Here is a 21,819-nt window from a genome sequence, read left to right as displayed (position 1 = left end):
CACCAGAGCGCGTGAAGTGAATGTGAACTTATTTTCACATGCAATGAAAAATAAAACTTCCATAGCATAGATTAGGCCCAGACTCTGTTTCTAACTACATAATAATTATAATTACTGTTAACCCACAGTTTAATTTTAACCGATAAATCGCTTATTTTCATTTGCTGCATGTTTTTTTTTAAACGCTAAAAAATAAATTGTGTTTGTGAGAGGAAGAAAATATAAGTCATGTATAAGTTGCATTTTATTACATTTAGAAAAATAATAACGGCTGGCCTAATAATGTTGTAATGTATCAACAGGATATTTTTAGTTCTCTTCACTTAACAACAAATCCTTTAAATTTAACAAATTTATCAGAACAAAACAATAGTTAAAAATATATAATTCTAATGGATAAATATAATTGCAGTATATAATAATTTAGGCTTGGCTATAAACAAACAAAAAATAATACAAATGTAAAGCTAAGCATAAGGTAAGGTTGGGCTTTCTCATTCTCTCACTCGGGAGAAATCCGTTTCCATATTCATGTTGTTGCCCATTTGAAGCTTAACTATTATTCATGAGGTAAAATAGGCTTTGTAGTTCATGCGTGTTTCAGTATCGGCGAAAATAAAATAAATTTAACAATATGTGGAGTAAGTGGACCGCTGCTAACGCTGAATGTCTGGTGAACGACTGCTGTTTCCAGTGAATATGTGCACGAGACACCAGCGCGATCAAACAGCTGAAACAGAAAATACTCAGTTTTTGGAGACACATAAGGCATAAATCAAAAATGCAAAGTGTTAGTAGTTTGAAAAAATTAGGACTAAGAGTTAATAATAATTATTGCTAAATGCTGGACCATTCCCATTTCGCTCTGCATATGGAGCCTGAAGATTATTTTAAAACCAGGAATGAACCAAAATTAAAACATTTAGCTTTTTATCCATCCATCTAATATATATATATATACAGGCTAATCGGTATGTTTTTGTGGCTGCGAGGGCCGTTGTTGTCATGGCACTGGGTTGAAATATATATATTATATTTTTATTATTATTATTATTATTATTTTACCGCAGCCCCACTCTTTTTATTTATTATTTTACCACCGTCCCACTATTCTTTATTTAAAGGTCCCGTTTTACGCGCTTTTTTGAAGCTTTGATTGTGTTTACAATGTGCAATATAACGTGTTCATGTTTCGCGTGTAAAAAAACACAGTATTTTTCACACAGTTCACCTATCTGTATACCGCTGTTTTCACTGTCACAAAAACTTGCTGATGACTTCCTTGTTCTATGAAGACTCTCGCTGAGTCCCAATTCGCATACTATCCGTCCTAAATAGTATGCGAAACTAGAATTAGTACGTCCCAAATCGTAGTCTGTTGAAAAGAGTATTCCAAAGATACCCGGATGGTCTACTATTTCCGGTTAGAATTCGAAGTGCAGATCAATGCACACTCTAAGTGCTAATATTGCCCACAACCCATTGCGTGCGGGAGGGAGGAGCTTTACGATGGCTTTGTGGTGATGTAAACATGGCAGCCGGATGCAGCAGTGGAGATGAGCCCTCAGCTTTTAAGTGTAAGAATTCAAATGTTTAACCCTAATTAAAGTTATATTTTATTTCGTTACACACATTGCACATGAACGTCAGAACCAGTCGCCTCACAAACGACCTGCATTTGGTTCTATGACGACGCAGCCTTGCTTCCTCACTCCTCAACTTGGTAGAATCACACATAGAAAAATGTATTGTGAAAAAAAACTATGAGAAAAAAAGATGGGAATAGTAAATAAAATTTTACTGGACATAAAGAATGAATGAAACGTTAACAGTTGTGGTGTGCGTAACTAGTCAACCAGGTTGTCGTTCATGTTGCATGACGTCATCGAAGTATGTCCCAGAGCGTGCATACTCTTTTGCTACACACTCAAAAGTATGTACTTTTCCCTCACAAAAAAAGTACATACTTTTAGGTCGTAGTATAAGTAGGCGAATTGGGACTCAGCATCTCCTTCATAAATACGTGACGAGTTCTGATTGGGCCAGCGGTTCCTGTGTTGTGATTGGACAGCAGCTGAGAGCACGCTGCCCTCCTGGAAACGTGATTGGGCTAGAACACACGTGCTGGAGATGTATTTATAGTCACAGGAGCGTTTTTACTGACGAGATGCACATGAAAACCGCATTCGATTTGTTGCACAGCCCTAACATCTAGTTAACAAAGCTAAACAGCGTTGCCCTTTGTGTAATAAGTTACAGAAACTGTTAAACGCACCAACTTAAATAATAAAATACACTTACCCGTTGTGGTCCATAAACAACGCCTTCTCCAGACAAAGAGGGAACTGCTCCATCTTTCAAGAATAATCTTTGTGCAAATCCAGCATTAAACTGATTGAGATTGAGGAAGCTGTCCTCAGCAAAATGAGCTGCACATAGTTTTACATGTGGATTATAATGTTCAGGAACCAAGTTAAACATAAATTGTAACCATTAATCTCAAAGTACAGCGTCCCTGGGAAGCCCAAACAAAGATGATTTGAAAACAGCGTTTCAACAACATGGCGACAAACACAAACAGCTCTTCCTTCTTCTCCGTTGGAGCGCAACAAGGCCACGCCCCCTGTTTGTGAATTCATGTGGGCGGAGGTTAGTCAAATAACTGTTTTAGTGACGTCATTACTGCAGGAACTAGAGGGCTGTAGTCCAAACGGGTCATTTCTTGTAGGCGAATTCTGTTAGATCAAATATCTCGCTTGGCATTGAACTTTGAGCTTTAGATTTTTACAGATATTATTTATACTCTAACAACAACATTACACACTAACTAAAGTTTAAAACATGGAATCACGAAGAAGGGGACCTTTAATATTTTCTCACAGAGTGCAGCCTGCAAGATAATGATGACGTGTTATCTGTTGACTCCCTGGCCCCGCCCCCAACACGTCACCATTCAAGCTGCTCAAAATAGAAAAAAAAGTGAGATAAAAAATGGATAACAGAAAACGCAAATGTGGCGCTGAAAAGTCCAGAATAAATACGCGGCCAAATGTTCTAAGCTGAGCACATTCTTCCTCAAAAAAAAACAAACGGAGACGACGAGGCAGGTAAGTAAGCTAACGTTAAGGTAGTTCCCAGATAGCAAACAGTCATTGAAACTATGCTGAATCAACATCCCGTTGTCAACATTAAGTCACTGACTCAACATCGAACGCTGATGTTGATTCAACATCATTTTGCACCCTGATTTAAAATTGAAACAATGTTGAAATTCTGTCCATAGAACAACGTGATTTCAATGGAATTTCAATTATCAGGAATATTGAAACAATGTTGAAATTTCAACTGAACCAAGGATCAACGTGATTTCAATGGAATTTCAATAGTTTTTAAATGTTAATTTTAAATGTAATGCCATAAATTAAATAGCCTGCTTTATCTACAGCCAGGATGTAAAAAATTAATGGAACATTTAAAATCTTGTATAAAACACAGAACACACCACACTATTTAAAATCAAATTCATGTTTATTAGCCTCTTTACTCTTCATTTACACTTCATTGTCATCTGATGCCTGCATAAGTTGTCGTCCAGGCCCTCCTGCCCAGTCTGGCGCATAGCGCAGCCACTTTTGGGTGAAAATTGGGTGACGGTAGCTGTCCCCATCTGCTGAGTAAGAGCATCTAAAACAGAAAATAAAATCACAATGCAAAACAATATAGCATTTAAGTTAAACAGAACATATATTTGAACACTTGGAAGAAATTCAGTAGCCTAGGCCTATGGTTTTTCAATGATCGGATAAGGCAGTAATTCCTCGTGTTGTAGGCTAGATCATATTTCACCTATATTCAAAGCACTTTTCAAAACTGCCTGTTCATGGATGTATTTGAATTAAAGGGAGGCAAAAAGGATTAGCTTGCAGTGACCTCTTTCATAAGGAAAATGTATGAGGCCAATTGAATTTTTATGTTTATTATTTCACTGGTTCAGAAGTAGTTGTTAACTCCACAAATTTAATATAAATAACTGGATACTAATTAAATAGTTAATGTAGATTTGAGTTACCATAAACAAAAGATGTTTTGACAAAATAATCATAGACAAAAACCATTGCATTCAGTTTTTGACGAGGTTTTGGGCTGGAAAACCTTGCTGGCACCTGGCAACCCTGCCGGTCGACAGCTGACATTAGGGCTGCTTCACGACTGACACACATCTCTGGCTACCAACCACAGGTAAGTTAACGTCACTGTTATATAACGTTACACATTAGACATTATATTGCTAACGACACTTCGACTGTAAGATTTGGCAGTTTGCTGTGGTCTAGTTCCCAAATTTTATAAATAATAATAATAAAAACCAATATGGTCAAAATTGGTCTTCGGTGGCAAAGAGTACCCTAGTACCCACATGATCCCAATATTGACAATAAATGTTACATTTAAAATAAATACATATCCTTATCCTATTTATTAATTAAAAAATTATCACTGTCATCCTTTCTTGCCCTCTTTGCAAAAAAAAGCTGTGATTTTTCCAGGACTGGCTTTCATAGTTTAGAAAGATAAAATCCTTTTTTGATAGACCTGATAATTATTTTAGTATAATCATATCAATTAAAAAGTAGTATTAAAAACATAGCATTAAAAGGTGTAATAGTGTAATTTTTACCATATAAAATTTAAGAGAATTAGCGCTAGCTAGCAACAGCTTGAATTGTGATTTGATCTAGTTTCATCTCACTCCAGTCTTACTTTAAATTATTTTATAGGTTATTTACTACACATTGTCATAGGCCTATTTATGAATGCTAAATTTGACTAAACACTCCTGCTAAATGGGGTCTTCTTCTAAGAAGTAATGATTTGTTATACACTGATTCAGACACTGACGGGCAGACCAGTTTCTTTAACTCAGTGCTCACCAACCTTTCCAAATGTCCAAATGTAAACCAAGATCTACCACTTGCAAAATATTATATAAAAAAGGCCACAATGTAAGTTCTACTCTGACATTCTTGTTGCCTGTTAGTCACTAGCAAATTATTTAACTATACAAATAGTATATAACTATACAAACTGCCAACTATAATTAAACATTTTCAACAGTAATATAACATTAAGTATTTCCACAGGCTTATTACTCGTATATAAACACAGTAATCAGTCAATTACAGGCCTGAGTACTGTTTCACTTTGCTTTTAAAACATATTTCAAACACTTCAAAATGGAAATACTCAGGTTATTGCAATTAGCATACAAACAGTCATCCTTCAATTCTTCAAAAATATGTTCACACAAAATACAGACCTACATTTAGTTGTAGCTACAGAAATTTAATAATGTCATCAAATGTAAAACAGCATCGCATATTTGACTGTATAAATTAAAGATTGTTCTTTATTAAACTTAGCTTTTTAATCAGGAGCAGTGAGTGATTTCTTTGTTGTTGCTGTTCGATTAATATAAAAACTGTCACTTTAAGAGAATGCACTGAGTGGCCTATGTTCAGCTGGCTATGTCTGCTGTAGGATACTTAAAACAGGCATTTTGACATGATTTTTGTGTGAATTTGTCCATTTAAACACAATGCTTCAGAGAGAGCTTATATTTGCGCGCGTGCCGAGGCACGGGTTTGCGCGCTTCGGATGAGCTCACGCACAAATCTTCTCACTGCGCGCGCGAGCTCGTGTCCTCTGGCTCTTAAATGTTTTAACTGACAAAGCTTAACTGAGTTTAGTTTTAACACAGATATCAGCACCCAGGTGATGACGGAATAAATTACTGCTCATATACAGCATTCGCGTTGAACAAGAGTGAATGATTTGTCCAGGGTTTTTTTCCCCTCTCATGTTTTTGTAATGTCTTGGAAGACAAAATGCGCTTGCATCAACATAAACATTTATTAGCTGAACCTGTTTTTTACGTGCCATTTATAGCAAGCCATATCACAGTGATGTATGATAGATGAATAGTGAACTATGTAGTTTGAGAGGATATGTTATTTATAAGGAATATAATTATATTTAAAAAATTAAACATTTTTTGAAAAAGTCATAGGTTGTGGGGTGAAACGCCCCCCAGAGGGCATAGTTTCTCTCTATCGTAGTTACTATAATAACATATTTCTGTCTATCAAATCCTTTGTTTTACACTTAATGCAGTATAACTAGGTGGTAAAATCAAAATATTTGTACAAAAGAAAAAAAATTTCCTCAAGTGAGCATTAGGCTAGCTTGATAGCACAGTTAGCTCACTGATGGAAGGTGGTTAGGTGACCCAATGATAAAACATAGTGGCTTTTAATGCATTTATTGAATGTATTTCACTACATAAATATATGTATTTTTTCTCTCCATATAGATGCGGACATATAAAAGAAAAATTAACCGTGTTGTTTATACAGAGCAAGCTCTACAAAATGCCATAAGAGCGATTGAAGAGGGAACTGCTTTGAAGGCTGCAGCCCATCAATTTGGAGTCCCCCAAAAGACCTTGAGGCGTCATAGGGATAAAAAAGTTTTGGAGCCTGGATCAAAGTGTTTAGGCCGCAAAGCAGTTTTTACATCATCATTCAAGCTCCAGTTAACGGAGCACATTCAATCAATGGAGAGGGCATTGTTTGGGCTTTCACCGATTGATGTAAGGAGGCTGGCCTATGACCTGGCAGAGAGCTTAGGCTTGAACCATTGTTTCAATTCAGAGCACAAGATGGCAGGGAAAGACTGGTTCTATAATTTTCTAAGACAAGGAACCCTGTCTGTCAGGACTCCACAGGCGACGAGCATTTCTAGGATGGTGGGGTTCAACAGACCGAAGGTGGATCTGTTCTTCCGTATTTATGAGGATGAGCTCCATAGGCTTGGCGAAAACGTTGACCCCACCCGTCTGTGGAATATGGATGAGGTAGGTGTCCAGAATGTGCAGAAGCCAAACGAAATTGTTGCTTCAAAGGGGAAGAGGCAGGTGTGTTCCATGAACGCCGCTGGGCAGTTTGTACCACCACTGCTCACTTTTGCAAGAAAAGGAATGAATGAGCGCCTGCTGTGTGGTGCCCCAGCAGGTTCGACTGGTGGAGTGACTGACTCAGGGTGGATGGACAGTACACTGTTTCTCCAGTGGCATTTTTGTGACACCATTGGATGCACTCCTCAGAAGCCTCATATTCCGATATTGGATGGCCACCACTCGCATAAGACCCTCGAGGCTGTGTTGCTTGCGAGAGAGAGTGGGGTGATGATGATTACCATCCCACCCCACTGCAGCCACAAGATGCAGCCATTACACCGCACCTTTTTCAAGTCTTTTAAGGCTAAATACAACGCAGCTGCAGATAACTGGATGACCTCTCACCCAGGACAACGGATAGATATTTATGCTGTGTGTGGGCTTTTCCATAAAGCCTACTCAGCTTCAGCGTGTGTGGGGAAGGGCCAAAAGGGTTTCAAGCCCTGTGGGATGTGGCCTGTGGGACAAGACCGTCTACAAAGATGAAGACTTTGAAGGAGCCGGAGTAACTGAGGAGCCAGATCCAACCCTCGAGGACAGCAGGGAGATTGAGGGGGAGATAAGTGCTGGTAAACAATTACAACTACTATTACTATAAGGCTAGTGTCATCGTCATCTTCATCATCACTAAACTGTGTGTGTGTGTTCTCTTGACAGGCCCCAGTGGATCATCCGTGGTTCCCAGCACTAGTGCCCACTCCCAACCACAGCCTGGATAAAGTCTCCAGAGGCCAGCTGAAGATGGTAAGAAAAACTATGTATTTTAAAGAGCTTACTATAATATCCTTCCAGTCACTTGAAAACACAATCCAGCTGGTAATTTAATTTGTATTACAACCTCTATCACTGTTAGGCTACTGTCATTGTCATCATCATCGTCATCATCTTATTCATCACTAAATTTTGTGTTTGTATGTGTGTGTGTGTGTGTGTGTTCTTTTGATAGGCCCCAGTGGGTTTCTGTATTCTAATGTATTTTTTAAAGGACCGAGTCAGTCCCCCTCCTCGATTCTAGAAGAGCTGTCTCCTAGCCAAGAATAAAAAACAAGAGGCCACGAAAGAGGGCATGTGAATCTTCAGCTGTGCTGACCTCCTCGCCATATGAAAAAATGTTGGAGGACAAGATAGCTGCACAAAACAAAGGCACACAAAAAAAAGTTAAATGCAAAAGTGCAGCTGAAGTGAAGAATAAGAAGAAAGATGATACAGAATGCCTCTAACTGTGGGGAGTTATCTTCAGTTAGTGGGGGGGGCTGGATAAGGTGTGAGGGGTGCCAAAAGTGGGCACATGTTCCAATGAGATTTGAGGGGAATTCATCTGTGAAATGTGCTTGGGTGAACAGTGAATGGTAATGAATTAATGTTTATTTATTTATTTATGTATTTATTACAACATATTTGTTTGCATGGCTTAGTTATATGTATAAATATAATTGTTAAAATGGCTGTGAATGGCTAATGAATTCATGTTTATTTATGTATTTATTTATTTATTACAACACATTTGTTTACATGACTTAGTTATATGTATAAATTCAAATGTTACAAATTTGGATATGTTGGACATTTCTCAAATAAATATTAATATATATAGGCCTATACATGTTGATACATTACTTGCCTTTTACTTTTAGAGATTAAAAACTAGTCTGTTCATTTTGCTGTTGATCTATGAAGCAAACTGGTTGGTAAGAAAGGGGGCATTTTACCCCACCGCTGGAGCAAAACGCCCCCTTTGTACAAAAAATATTTTCAGTCAAAAACTAATTAATTATGAAGGTTGAGCAATTTTATTATTTGGTGAATAATTCCTGCCATAGTCACTCAAAACCGGGATGGCAATTCAAGTCACATTTATGTTTTGTTTCACTATAATGTCACATTTTCCTTAAAGGGGGTGTTTTCCCCCACTCTACCCTATTACAGATGATATTACATATGCTTTGTCAGATTTAAGTTGAGTTGCATGCCGAACCGTGTGTGGTTGAACCGAAAAAAATTTTTTTCAGCGAACCATGCCACCCCTATTACCACAATAATCAATCAATTACAGGGCTAAAACAATCATGCCCGAGTACATCTCGTCATACCGGCGTCTAAATCATTTGTATGGTCTGGTTTTCAGTCTAAAACAGCTGTGTCACGTATAAATGTCTCGTCTGTTTTGGGAGGTGCGCGCGCAGTCATTGAAGGCTCGCGCTGCAGTGCCAGGCGAAAGTATAAAGAAAGCGGTTGTTTTACAGATATTATATGTAAACTATAGGCTATTTGATTGGACAGATATACCCATCTCCCTCCCCTAGACACAATTTACTACACACAATAGGCTCACACATGGTACATTTTAAATTAATAAATAATAATGAATACAAATATAGTTTTTTTCTAAGATTTTGAAAAATCTTCGCGATCGACTTAAAATGCTTCCAAGATCGACTTGTCGACCGCGATCGACGGGTTGATGACTCCGGCTTTAACCATTCATTATAATGAATCGGCTCAAAGGAGTCATTAGTTCGTGAGTAGGACCTTAGTGGACTTGTGTGGGAATCCTGGCTGTTAGGAAATATTCTCCAAATGCACCACGTGAAACATGTATTCGGTCTTCCGACCATTAGGATTAGTTGATTTTGATGCAAGGAGAGAGCAAAGACAAAGACAACTAAAGTGCCCGCGCGGGGGTGGGCCGCTGTGCTCGTTCTCTCCGTCACTCCGTCAGTAGCCTGCTTCACTCACAAAACCCAATTACAGATCAAATATGGCTTTGACGGGACAAAAAAATGGTTTTGGCCGGCCGCCAAAAAAATTTAAATGTAGGAAAAACCCTGTTAACACGTGCAGGCGTGGCGTTTCGATTGCGTGTCAGCTGCGTTGCGTGCCTGACGCGTATGCCGTTCTTTTACTGTCAAATGTCAAGAGTGCATTATTGAAGCACGAAAGATCATTGCACTGAACACGTTTTAAGTGACAGACGAGACAATTCTTACAAGAGCAGCGTGTATCTGAGAGCACAGAGATGTTCGCGCTTGGCACTTTAAAATTCCGCGCGTGAGCAGAGAGATTCGCGCTCGCGCATTATATTAATGTACTTTCGCGCTACAATAATGCGCTCTCTACATTTGAAAGGAAAATAACGCCATAGACGCTGTGCTACTGCTGCTAGGCCAGAGCCAGACAGACAAGTCTACATTTGGATTAGTGGTGTGTTGCTCTTATCTTTACACCAACATTTCAACTGTTTCTCATTTTGAGGTGAACTAATCCTTTCACCATTATATATCAATATGTTACAAGTCACTGAATTGTGAGTTTATTTTGGATTATTGTGTTAAATTCGTGCTAAGATTCCTGGTGCTGGATGGGGTGAATGAATGAATGGCAGAGACGTGCGGGTTTGTTTACTACATAGACTGAAGCTTGCATTAATTTCAGCATCTGAGCTTCAGAGTTCTCTCTCCATCAAGAGATCTGAACTTTTCAGTTCATCTCAATGGACGCACAGCGCACCTGTATTTGATGCTCTGTAAACTCTGTGTGAAGACGCACGACTCACCGTCGCTTTACTGATAGCGCTGTTTCTCACACATGCAAAGAGAGAGAGAGAGCGAGAGTCTTACCACGCTGAATCGACACGCTATATGTAAACTATTCTTTGTTGTCTTCTCCTGTCAAAATAATGGAGTAGGGCTGGGACAACGCGTCGAGGTCATCGTCGACCTGTTTTTATATATCAAAAATACGTTTGCAAAGTTTACCTTATGTGCGCTGAATATACGCGATGGCCGGATCAATATTCTGTCCAAGGTTATGGGTTTTTCTGCATTGATCTTTTTTTTTGGCGGCTGTCAAAGCCTTATTTGATCGCTGTGCCTGACACAGGGCGCGTACGAGAGAGAGCCCCGGCTGCGCGCGCACACTCACAGTCTTCAAACAACACGAGCGCTTCTTGCTCTCTCTCTCCCTTGTGTATATTAATCAAAATCATTAAACACGATAGAAAAATGGCGGAACGCCAAAGTTTCACGTGGAGCATTCAGAGATTTTTTTCTCTCCATGACAGGCTGCTGAATCAGGGTATCTTCCGTCCATTCCAAATCCGTTTCAAATTAAAAAACAGAAAACGAAAAACTCAAGAGGATTCAAGTGAGATAACATGAATTAAATAACGAGAAATGGAAAAATGGCTCGTTTATTCGTTATTCCATCTAGGTTTACAAACGGAAAATGAGTTTTTAACTTGATTTCTCATTTTGTCGTTTTGGGTTTAAAAAACGGCTTATGGCTTCAATATTTCATTCGCACTTGTGGGCGGAGCTGAAACGCTCCTTTCATCTGATTGGTCGGATCGCTCCGCCTTCTACTCGGGCTCCTCAGTCTTTCAGAATAAGAGTCTTACAAGAGTAACATCTGAAACCAGATGTAGACACATAATTCGCGTTGTTGCGACTTGCAAGTCACCCCTTTAAATTATTTCTAGGTTATAGTATTGTATGAATATTGTAGACTGAACATTTCCATGATAATATGTCTGTAACATTTACCACTCTCATCTTTTAAGTCTAATGGCACTAGGTAGGTGTGTGTGACATTAATAATTAATTGTGGAAATTAATATAGTTAAATTAATTAAATAAATTAGAATTATTAGTTTTATTACAGACAAAATTGAATGATGTTTCTCTTTTAGTCTTCTTTGTTGGCCTTGACAACGACTAAAATTTTATTGTTTCACCAAATTCAGCTCAGATCAGACTTTTTCCTTCTCAAAAAATCCTAGTGACTTTCATTATCTGAGCGATGAAGGTCTTACACTTAAGGTCCACTAGAGGGGGAGACAGGATTTCTGTTTATGTAAGTTTAAATGACAGATAAATACATTAATTTCATGTGTACTACCATGAATATGCCATATCTGTGTAACGCAGGTTCTTCAATGATAGATGGGGTGGTAGGGGGGTATACCTTAGCTCAATGATAGCTGTATAATATAAAACAACATTAACTACTGCAGCTGGTACCAAATAAAAATGATTAAGTTTTGGAAAAACTGCAAGTCAAATGTACTTGCACAAATGACTTGCTGTTACATAATACCCCATATGCGTTGTTGGGGACGTTTTCGTCCACTAGGGGGTAAAGTTGAGTCTTATTTTGGCCACAACTTTCTCTGTGTTGCAGCTAATGCAATGATTGGTGACAAATCTTATTTTGACACTTATTTTGGGAAAATGCTTGAAATATTTCAAAAACTCAACAGTATACTGTGGGTAAATTCACTACCCTTTTGTTATGTTTGGGATGAAAACACCCACTAAATTAAAATGCTGTAAAAATGTCTCAGATAAAGATTTTTTTTTTTTTTTTTTTTTTTGCATAAATCTATTAATCACCCTCAGTCCTGATCAAACTACCAAATGTTAAAAAAAAATCAAAGATTTTAACTCTTTAATTACCAAGTTCATAAATTATGTCACTGATTTGGGAAGAAAAAACACACACAAAATGACATATTTTCAATATAAAAAGTAATTGTGGACTGGATATTTTTTTTTTACCTTTTATGACAGTCTTGGGCATGTCAAAGATTAATAACTGTAGATTAGCTTTGATGTATTGTTAGTTTTGTGCAGCATTAGATTTAAATTTTTTCTCCCTCATTTATTGTTGGTGGCTGTTTTTGTCCCATTGACTTCCATTATAACGACATTTTTTGATTGCAAAGCCATGACACCATATAATCATGCACTCTTGATTGTTGGTGGTTTTCCCTGTTGGGAAGAGGTAACATTTGTTATTTTTACAGTTGATCACTAGGTGGGACCATTAACCCTTTAGGCCTGTACAAAAAAAGGCTTAGTTTCTGGCCTGTATATAGAGTTATATGGAGTTTAACAGCAAATTATAGTGTGTGTGTGTGTGTGTGTGTGTTTGAGAGAGAGAGAGAGAGAGAGAGTGTGGGAGAGACCTTTGTTTACTTACCTTGATGTATCTGAAAAAATCCAAATATGCACTTCATGCTCTCAGAACTACATGGACTAAACAATAAAAAAAAAAGAAGTGTGTTTATGCACCTGCTGACTTTTGATGGTGAAAAGAACGGAGGGCCTATGTGTGAAATACTTGTCTTTTCTTGATGGTGAAGCCAGTTTAAAACCTTTAAATCTTATAAAAAAAACTACTTTGAACATAATTGATTATGGACCAAAATGCAATACCAACTTCAAATAAGCAGCAACTCGCTGGAGGGGTCAAGCTGCATAATCATTTCTAAAACTCTGGTTCAAGTCAAGCCCTTTCTCGTATTGCTTGCTGCTCTTCTCACCATCAAATGACCAGAAGGATGGCATGCAAGTGTTTAAATCCATGTACTGTTTTTGTTTAGTCTATACTTATCACCACCATTAAAAGGCAGCAGGTGCATAAATACACTTTTGCAATCACTTTTAGGCTACTTAATTTAATGTTATATTAGCACATATTTTTTTTATAATCCTACTGCTCAAAATACCTGGGATTTTTTCCAAAATAACCACTATATGGAGTCAAGATATATTTTTTGTTGTTGATATGGACTACGCTGATGAGAGTAATGCTCACTGTGAAGCTTACACTATGATTTAGCCGAGAGAAAACAGAGATGACCATCTGATTTTCACCAGTAAGAAAAAAGTATTTTAAAGTTAGTTGTTTTACAGAACATCACAGTTACAGTACAGACCAAAAGTTTGGAAAACTTATTTTCATGACTATGAAGATTGTAGAGTCGCACTGAAGGCATCAAGGGCTATTTGAGCAAGAAGGAGAGTGATGGGGTGCTGCAGATGACCTGGCCTCCACAGTCACCGGACCTGAACCCAATCCAGATGGTTTAGGGGTGAGCTGGACCGCAGACAGAAGGAAAAAGGGCCAACAAGTGCTAAGCATCTCTCGGGGAACTCCTTCAAGACTGTTGGAAGCTCATCAAGAGAATGCCAAGAGTGTGCAAAGCAGTAATCAAAGCAAAAGGTGGCTACTTTGAAGAACCTACAATATGACATATTTTCAGTTGTTTCAAGCTTTTTTGTTAATTCCAAAAGTTTTTTGATAATTCCACATGTGTTGATTCATAGTTTTGATGCCTTCAGTGTGAATCTACAATTTTAATAGTCATGAAAATAAAGAAAACTCTTTGAATGAGAAGGTGTGTCCAAACTTTTGGTCTGTACTGTATATATGACATGATAATAAGGCCTGAAGTTAGGAAGAACATTTTAAGGAAAAAAATAATAAAAAAATTTCATAATGATTTTTTCCTTCTCAAATCTTGTCTGCGGTGTAAAAACACCCCTAGCCAAACGGGGTGCATCTCTTCCCACTGATAATTACTGTAGTTACCATGTTCTGAACATCACATCCTTTCTTTTCTAACCAGATGTAATCTATCTATCTATCTATCTATCTATCTATCTATCTATAGATATATAGATATATATATATATGTGGCTGAATAAAAATATTTGGACATTTATAAAAATTACATCAACTTAGCACCAACACTTAGCTATACAGTTATCATCAGCAGTATTTACTTTTTTTCAGTACGATGAACATTCATGTCTGTCTACTCGTCTAGTTAATCCAAACAATATACGTATAACGTTACTGTCGATAAACAATATAAAAACAGACGTCACATAGGACATTTTAATAAAACTGTTAACATTACGGCAGCGGTGAATTTGAACATGCATGAGTTATTGTATTTAATCTGTGTTGTTTTAAGGTTTTTGTTGTTGTTGTTGTCTTTTTACCTAAAATTGATGTGTCTGCATCGTCTGCACTCGAGCATTTGAGTTGGCTTAAATAGATCTCTCTTTACAACGGATTTATTTCCCAAACAACTGACAGTTTTGACCTAAATATGATTTTCAGTTACAATAATTAATCCAATATTTCGACATTAATAACTTACTTTTAGCAACATCAGACGCACGCGCGCTCACAAGATCTCCCGCTTCTAACTTCTGGAGACTCGCACTAAACGGTTCATTTGAATCAGTGAGTGGTCGACTCCAGAACAGCTGCAATCTGATCATTCTAATTCCTAAACGAATCGTTTGGTGTGATTCGCGATCCGATTTAAAGGTTTATTTTGAAAAGACTCAGTTCGTTCATGATGAATCAGACACCGCTTCTGCGTGTCGGAGCACGTGATATTATAGGGAGTAACGATATGTTTTATGAAATGTAGTGAAGTAAAAAGTACGATTTTATGCTTTGGAATGTAGTGAATTAAAAGTAAAAGTTGCTCAAAATAAAACTACTCCAGTAAAGTACAGATACTTGAAAAATGTACTTAAGTACAGTAACGAAGTAAAGCTACTCCGTTACTGTCCACCACTGGTAAGCTGTGTGTTTTCAAGTCTTCAAGGGTTTATTGAACGCTATCTCTATACAAGTGCAAAGTAATGCATTCTTAGTCAGTCTTTTATTTTGTAATTTTAAGAGCAATAAACTTATATTGCAATGTTAAGGAATTCATGTTTTTTTCATTAAGATATGTAAATCATGTATAAATTGTTAGTAGTCAATTAATGGGGAGATAATCGAAATCGAATCGGTCTGGAAAAATTAATCGTTAGATTAATCGATGCATTGGAAAAAATAATCGCTAGATTAATCGTTTAAAAAATAATCGTTTATCCCAGCCCTATAATGGAGTTCATTTAGAATTATTCATATTCATTTTCGAACAAGCAGAAGGTCTCTCCGGTAATGGGCGGAGCTAATGCGCAAATGGCAATTTCATTGGATGGCGCTGAATAGTACCGTCCCGGTTTTGATTTAAGCAAATCAGTTTGACCGAACGCAGACAACGTGATTAATATTCATGAACCCAGCAGCTCATCAATCCATAGTGCATTGTATATACATTAGTATGATAGTAGAATTAGTAGTAGTATTATCTTTTAATAATAATTGATATGATCTATTACTATTTTTTTTACAGAAACCCTCAATGACCAAACACATAGGGGAAGTCGTGGCCTAATGGTTAGAGAGTCGGACTCCCAATCGAAGGGTTGTGAGTTCTAGTCTCGGGCCGGCAGGAATTGTGGGTGGGGGGAGTGCACAGCTCTCTCTCCACCTTCAATACCACGACTTAGGTGTCCTTGAGCAAGGCATCGAACCCCCAACTGCTCCCCGGGCGCCGCAGCATAAATGATGAACACTGCTCCGGGTGTGTGTTCACAGTGTGTGTGTGTTCACTGCTCTGTGTGTGTGCATTTCGGATGGGTTAAATGCAGAGCACAAATTCTGAGTATGGGTCACCATACTTGGCTGAATGTCATTTCACTTTCACTTTTCACTTTCATATCTTAAGCCAGGGACGTCACTAGGCCCTTTTTAGGGGGGCTTCAGCCCCCCTAAACTTCTGCCCAGCCCCCCTAAACAATATATTTGATTAATAAATTTTTGATCGCTTCAGTCCCCTTTAAAAAAAACTCATTTGAAACGGCGGCAAGCTGCGTCAAGTTTCGGCTCCTCCCCTTATCTGAGTCTGCTTGGTTTTAGCGCATTTTTCAATCTGCAGGGGCGCCGAGCAGAGCGAACATCAAGGTGTGTGTCGTGTGTGCGTGCATTTATTGATAGATTGCTAATGCTATGATATTACACCTGCATCGGTGCAGTTCTTTGTCATAAATGCATTGCAGTTTACATAATGTAATGTTACTGGAGTATTGGGAGCACATGGGACGGCTCGGTTTCTCATCCAATACCAATACGTTTCGCTGCGTTCACCTTCAGCCCGTGGGTGATAGTTGTTTTTTATTCCTACAAAAATGAAGTGATTAACACCCATGAAAACATACTTTAGATTCAGAAAACGATCATGATTTATTTTAATTTACTTTTTACAATTACAGACATATTATAATGTATTTTGACATTACATTATGCAGCCATGCACAGAAATGACACACATTGTCTGAAAGCACTAGATGGCCCAGAGAGAGAATGTGGAGTTATTTTGTTTTGTATTATTAAATATAGTTTTGTATTAAGTAATAATGAATCAGGAGGAGTGTCATGATACATAAATTAGATTAAGCGTAGAGTAAAGGGATTTTTGATTTTCTTGATTTATACTAGTTTTGTACTTGATTTATAGAAGTGGCAAATTGATAATTCATGTTGTTATTTTTAATAAATAGAAATAAATCTAGAACAAATTAATCATATTGCCAATAGACAATTACATTAATACATGGTTTGTCTATATTCTTAATGAATATTAGCTGGTTAGTTAAAATACTTAAAATGACATCAATTTTCATGGGGTGACTTTATGAATATCCAACCGTATTGTTGATTATAAAGGCTAAAAAGCTAAAAAACTAAAATAATTTATATTTCATCGTAGATGGATATATGACATTTCTTCTTGTCGTGCGGGAGTAGGTCTGCAAATGAGCAACAGTCAGGTGAGAATAGAACGTAGACAGCCTCTCTCACACACACACACACACACACACACACACACACAATACCACTGTGTTCCCAAGACTCATTTCAGTCATTGAACCCTGACATTGTTTTAATTGTCTGCCAATTTCCCTGTACATTTTGTAAGAAAAAGCAGTGGTATCGTCAAAGGATAAACACAAATGTCCTGACTCCTGACATTATTGACACTCAACAAGAAATTATTAACTGTCTTTCAGTCAACTGAACTGAAACTATTTTTTTGGTTTCTCAGAAAAGTCAGTGCAAAAAGTGAATGAAGTGGAGGCAGAGAAGATTGATGAAGGCACATCAGAGAAAGGGCAAGATCATGATCGAGGTCAGAAAGTGAACAGTTGTTTTGGATAATTTGTCTGGTCAGTTAATAAATACAAATGAAGTTAAGATTTCTTTAGTTACCAAACTATATTTACATGATTGTCACAGTACAGGGACAGAGAGAGCATGAAGAAGAGGAAGACATGAGTCAGGAGAGAGAGGACAGACATACAGAGAAACAAATGTCAGATGAAGCACAGACAGCAGCTGCACCTTTAGATCAGTGTGACTTAGGTGAAAAGGACACAGGCCCAAAACAGGCAAAATTACACTATTATCCCCAGGAGAACTTTGGCTTACAAAAAAGATCATTCCAGCCAAGCTGGTTTCAAACTTTTGCTTGGCTTGAGTACTCACAGAAGACAGATTCTGCCTACTGCTTTGCTTGCCGTGTCTTTGGTAAAAACTTGAAGCATGATGTATTTGTGAGTAGTGGATAAAAAAACTGGAAAAAGGCACTCAAAGCATTTCACAAACATGAGGGGACTCAGTCACACAAGGATTGTATTGTCTCCTGGAAAAGTTACAAGGCTAGTGCATTACAGGGAAATGTTATACAGCAGATTGAAGCAGCAAATGCTGATGAAATTAGACAAAGAAGGGAGTATATGTGACGTATTGTGGCTGTGACCTGCATGTTGGGGAAGCAAGGGCTACCATTAAGGGGTAATGATGAAACAGCAGAAAGTCATAATAAGGGCAACTTCTTGGAATGCATGGGGCTTTTGCAGAAGTTTGATCCTTTCTTGCAGCATTACACTGCCCCATCAAACAGCACATACCTCTCCCCTGTCAGTCAGAATGAAATGATAGAGTGCTGCTCGAAAGAGGTGACAGCAACTTTTATCAAAGAAATGCATGAGTCAAAAATGTTTGCCATTATGGCGGACGAGGCCAGAGATGGACACACAGAACAGCTAGCAATTTGTGTGAGGTATGTCACTGAGGGAACAGTTAAAGAGAGATTCCTGTCCCTGACAGAGCTGAGAAGTTTCGACGCAAAGTCAATAACCGAGGCATTAGAAAGAAAATTACAAGAAGAAGGAATTGCTCAGTTGAAGTGTGTTGCCCAGACATACGATGGAGCAGCAGTTATGAGTGGAGCAGCTGGAGGTGTTCAGTCTCTTTTCAGGGAGAAGCACCCTGAGGCTATATATGTTCACTGTTATGCTCATGAGTTGAATCTTGTCTTGTGCCACACATGCAGAGGGATTACTGAGGCCGCAGAGTTCTTTAGCCTGCTGGAAAGTTTGTATTCATTTTTTAGTGTTTCCCTGGTCAGCCACCACAAGTTTAAAGAAGCACAAGCAAAATTAGGATTGCAACCATGTGAACTGGTGCAGCTGTCCAACACACGGTGGGCGTGCCAGCTTCACTCAATGAATGCTGTGCTTGAAAATCTGCCTGCCATCATTGATTGCCTCTCTGCCATCAATACAGCAACTGCAGTGGGGTTGAAAACAAAAATATGCAAATTCTCATTTGTGTATTTGTTGATTCTTTTCAAGGATCTCCTATCTGTAGTAGCAGGCTTGCACAAATATCTCCAAAAAGAGACCATTGACCTTCCCCAGGCAGTGGCATACAAAGATGCTGTGTGTGACTCCTTAAAGCAGAAACGCAGTGATCCCACTGCTGCAGATATATATGCTAGAGCAAAGGCAGTGTGTGAAGATAATGACATTGTAGTTGAGGAGCAACTTTCTGGCCAGAGACAGAAAAAAAAAAGGATGGATGATTTTGTTGTTGAAACAACTTATGGTGCACATAGGAGAATCAGCACAGATGCAAAACAAAGTTACTATATCCATGTCTGGATAGAATGATAACTGAACTGGAGAACCGTTTTTCTGCTGTAAATGGCGCATTGCTGCAAGGTATTCAAGCATGCAGTCCAGTGTCTGAAAACTTCCTGTCTGAGTCACATTTGGAAGAACTAGCACACCATTACAACATTGCTTTAAAGACAGAGGAAGTCATGGTAGCAAGGCACTTTTTGACACGTAAAAAGCAAGCTGGTGCAGCTCCACAAGACATGGTTTCACTTTATAACCTGCTGGATTCTGAAATGTTTCCATCACTGAAATCTGTCATCCAGGTTGCCCTCACTGTACCTGTTAGCAGCTGTTCGTGCGAGAGGTCTTTCAGTGCTCTTCGCCATCTCCCCAACTGGCTAAGGAGAACAATGGGTCAGAGCAGGCTCCATCAGCTGGCAGTTATGGCCATCGAGAAAGATGTTGTTGAGCAATTGGATCAAGATAAAATTAACAACAGGTTTGCTACTCTTAAGGAGAGAAGACACAGGTTGATGCTCCCAATGAAAGACCAGTAACTGGGCTGCAAGACTGCTGCTTCTCACCGGCTGCTTCTTCATTTTGGCTTGTTTTTCCATTACTTCTGATAGTTAACCACAGCCCCCACTTAATCCATTGTCCAGCCTCATACCTGTGTTGTTCATATTGCTGATATGGATGATCAAAGTTTATGGCTTTTATGTTATTTTCTGGTTAAAATGTTATTTAATTTTGTCAGAAAAAATCCTATCTGAGGTTTGTATGTGAGCATAGAAATGCAAACAGTAAAATGTTGTGTTTGTACTGGAAACGTGTGCGTGTGTTTGTACAGTGAATGAATCAGGAGGTCTTTATTGTTAAAAAAAGAAAAAAAGAAAAATCAACATTCCCTATTTTCTAGTGGTCACATCCAATAATTATTTTTTTATTACAGTGTTGTATATGGCTCAGTCAGTACTCCTACTCCCATGTATGAAATACAGGGAATACAATGGAATAGTGGATTGCAGTAAGGTTAGTAGCATACCACCCTACCCTAATAGTCAAATAATATTTTTTTAATCATACCCTTATTGGGGGCTGAGCCCCCCTAAAATCAAAATCCTAGAATCGCCCCTGTCTTAAGCATCACCACCAGTCTTTAGTTCAGTTAAAATGACAAATGCAATATGCATTCATTAGGCCTAAAAGTTAATTTTTACATGAAGGCATTGTGCTAGAAATATTACTATTATTTAGTCAAATGTATGTGATACTGCTACTACTGTTGTTTTTTAAAGAAATAAATCAAAATATTTCTTCCATGTTTTAATTGTAATAAAATTACAACCCCCTTTTATTTACCAAAAATAAAATGTCTTTAAATTTCATAAGTTAAAAGGTAAGTACAATTAAATCCTAGTGGCCCAGGCTTTTCTTTCCTCAATGATTTAAATCATTGAAGGATTTACCACTTATCAACTGTTAGCTTAAACCAATGGAGGGAGACATTGCTAAAATAAACAACTGTTAAAAAGTTTCTTACCATCATTCATTTTTCCATTTGGAATCATTATAACCAGCCCCAGATGTGGCTATGCAAAAACTTCTTACTGCAGTGACAGAGCTGTCCAAGCAGGTGAAGGACCTGCGGGAGGAGTTTAGGCAATTCCACCAGTTCTGCAGGTGTGGACAATCAGAGTCTGCGGTACAGCCACTGTCGGATCCCTTGGAGCTGCCCTCCCAGACCATGGAGGCCCTGGACCATGCAGAACAGACACTGTTAAATGGCACAAACCGACAGGCAATGGTAGTTTTAGTTACATCATTATTTTGTCAGAAAACTTCACTGATATGCACAACTTCCTTAAACTGTCTGATAGTGTTGTCACGGTACCAAAATTTCAGTATTCGGTACCGATACCAGTGAAAGTCCACGGTTCTCGGTACCAATTTCGGTACCGAAGCAAAACACAAAAATATGCTAATTAAAAAAATATATAAATTTTAGCACTAAAAATAAAACCAATGCCATTTTTTATACTTATTTACAATTGTGTATAAGTTTTTCTACAAGTTATATAATTATGAAAAACAGTAAACAAGTTTCACCCACATTTCATTTGTCTTTTAATGTCAACCTGACAGTTTCTGAAGAATCTGAAACAACTGTGAAACGTTGAAAAGTAAACTGTGATATACTGCATT

This window comes from Carassius gibelio, chromosome A4, assembly GCF_023724105.1.
Source record: "Carassius gibelio isolate Cgi1373 ecotype wild population from Czech Republic chromosome A4, carGib1.2-hapl.c, whole genome shotgun sequence".
Lineage (NCBI taxonomy): Eukaryota > Metazoa > Chordata > Actinopteri > Cypriniformes > Cyprinidae > Carassius > Carassius gibelio.
Note: the sequence above shows the minus strand (reverse complement) of the source record.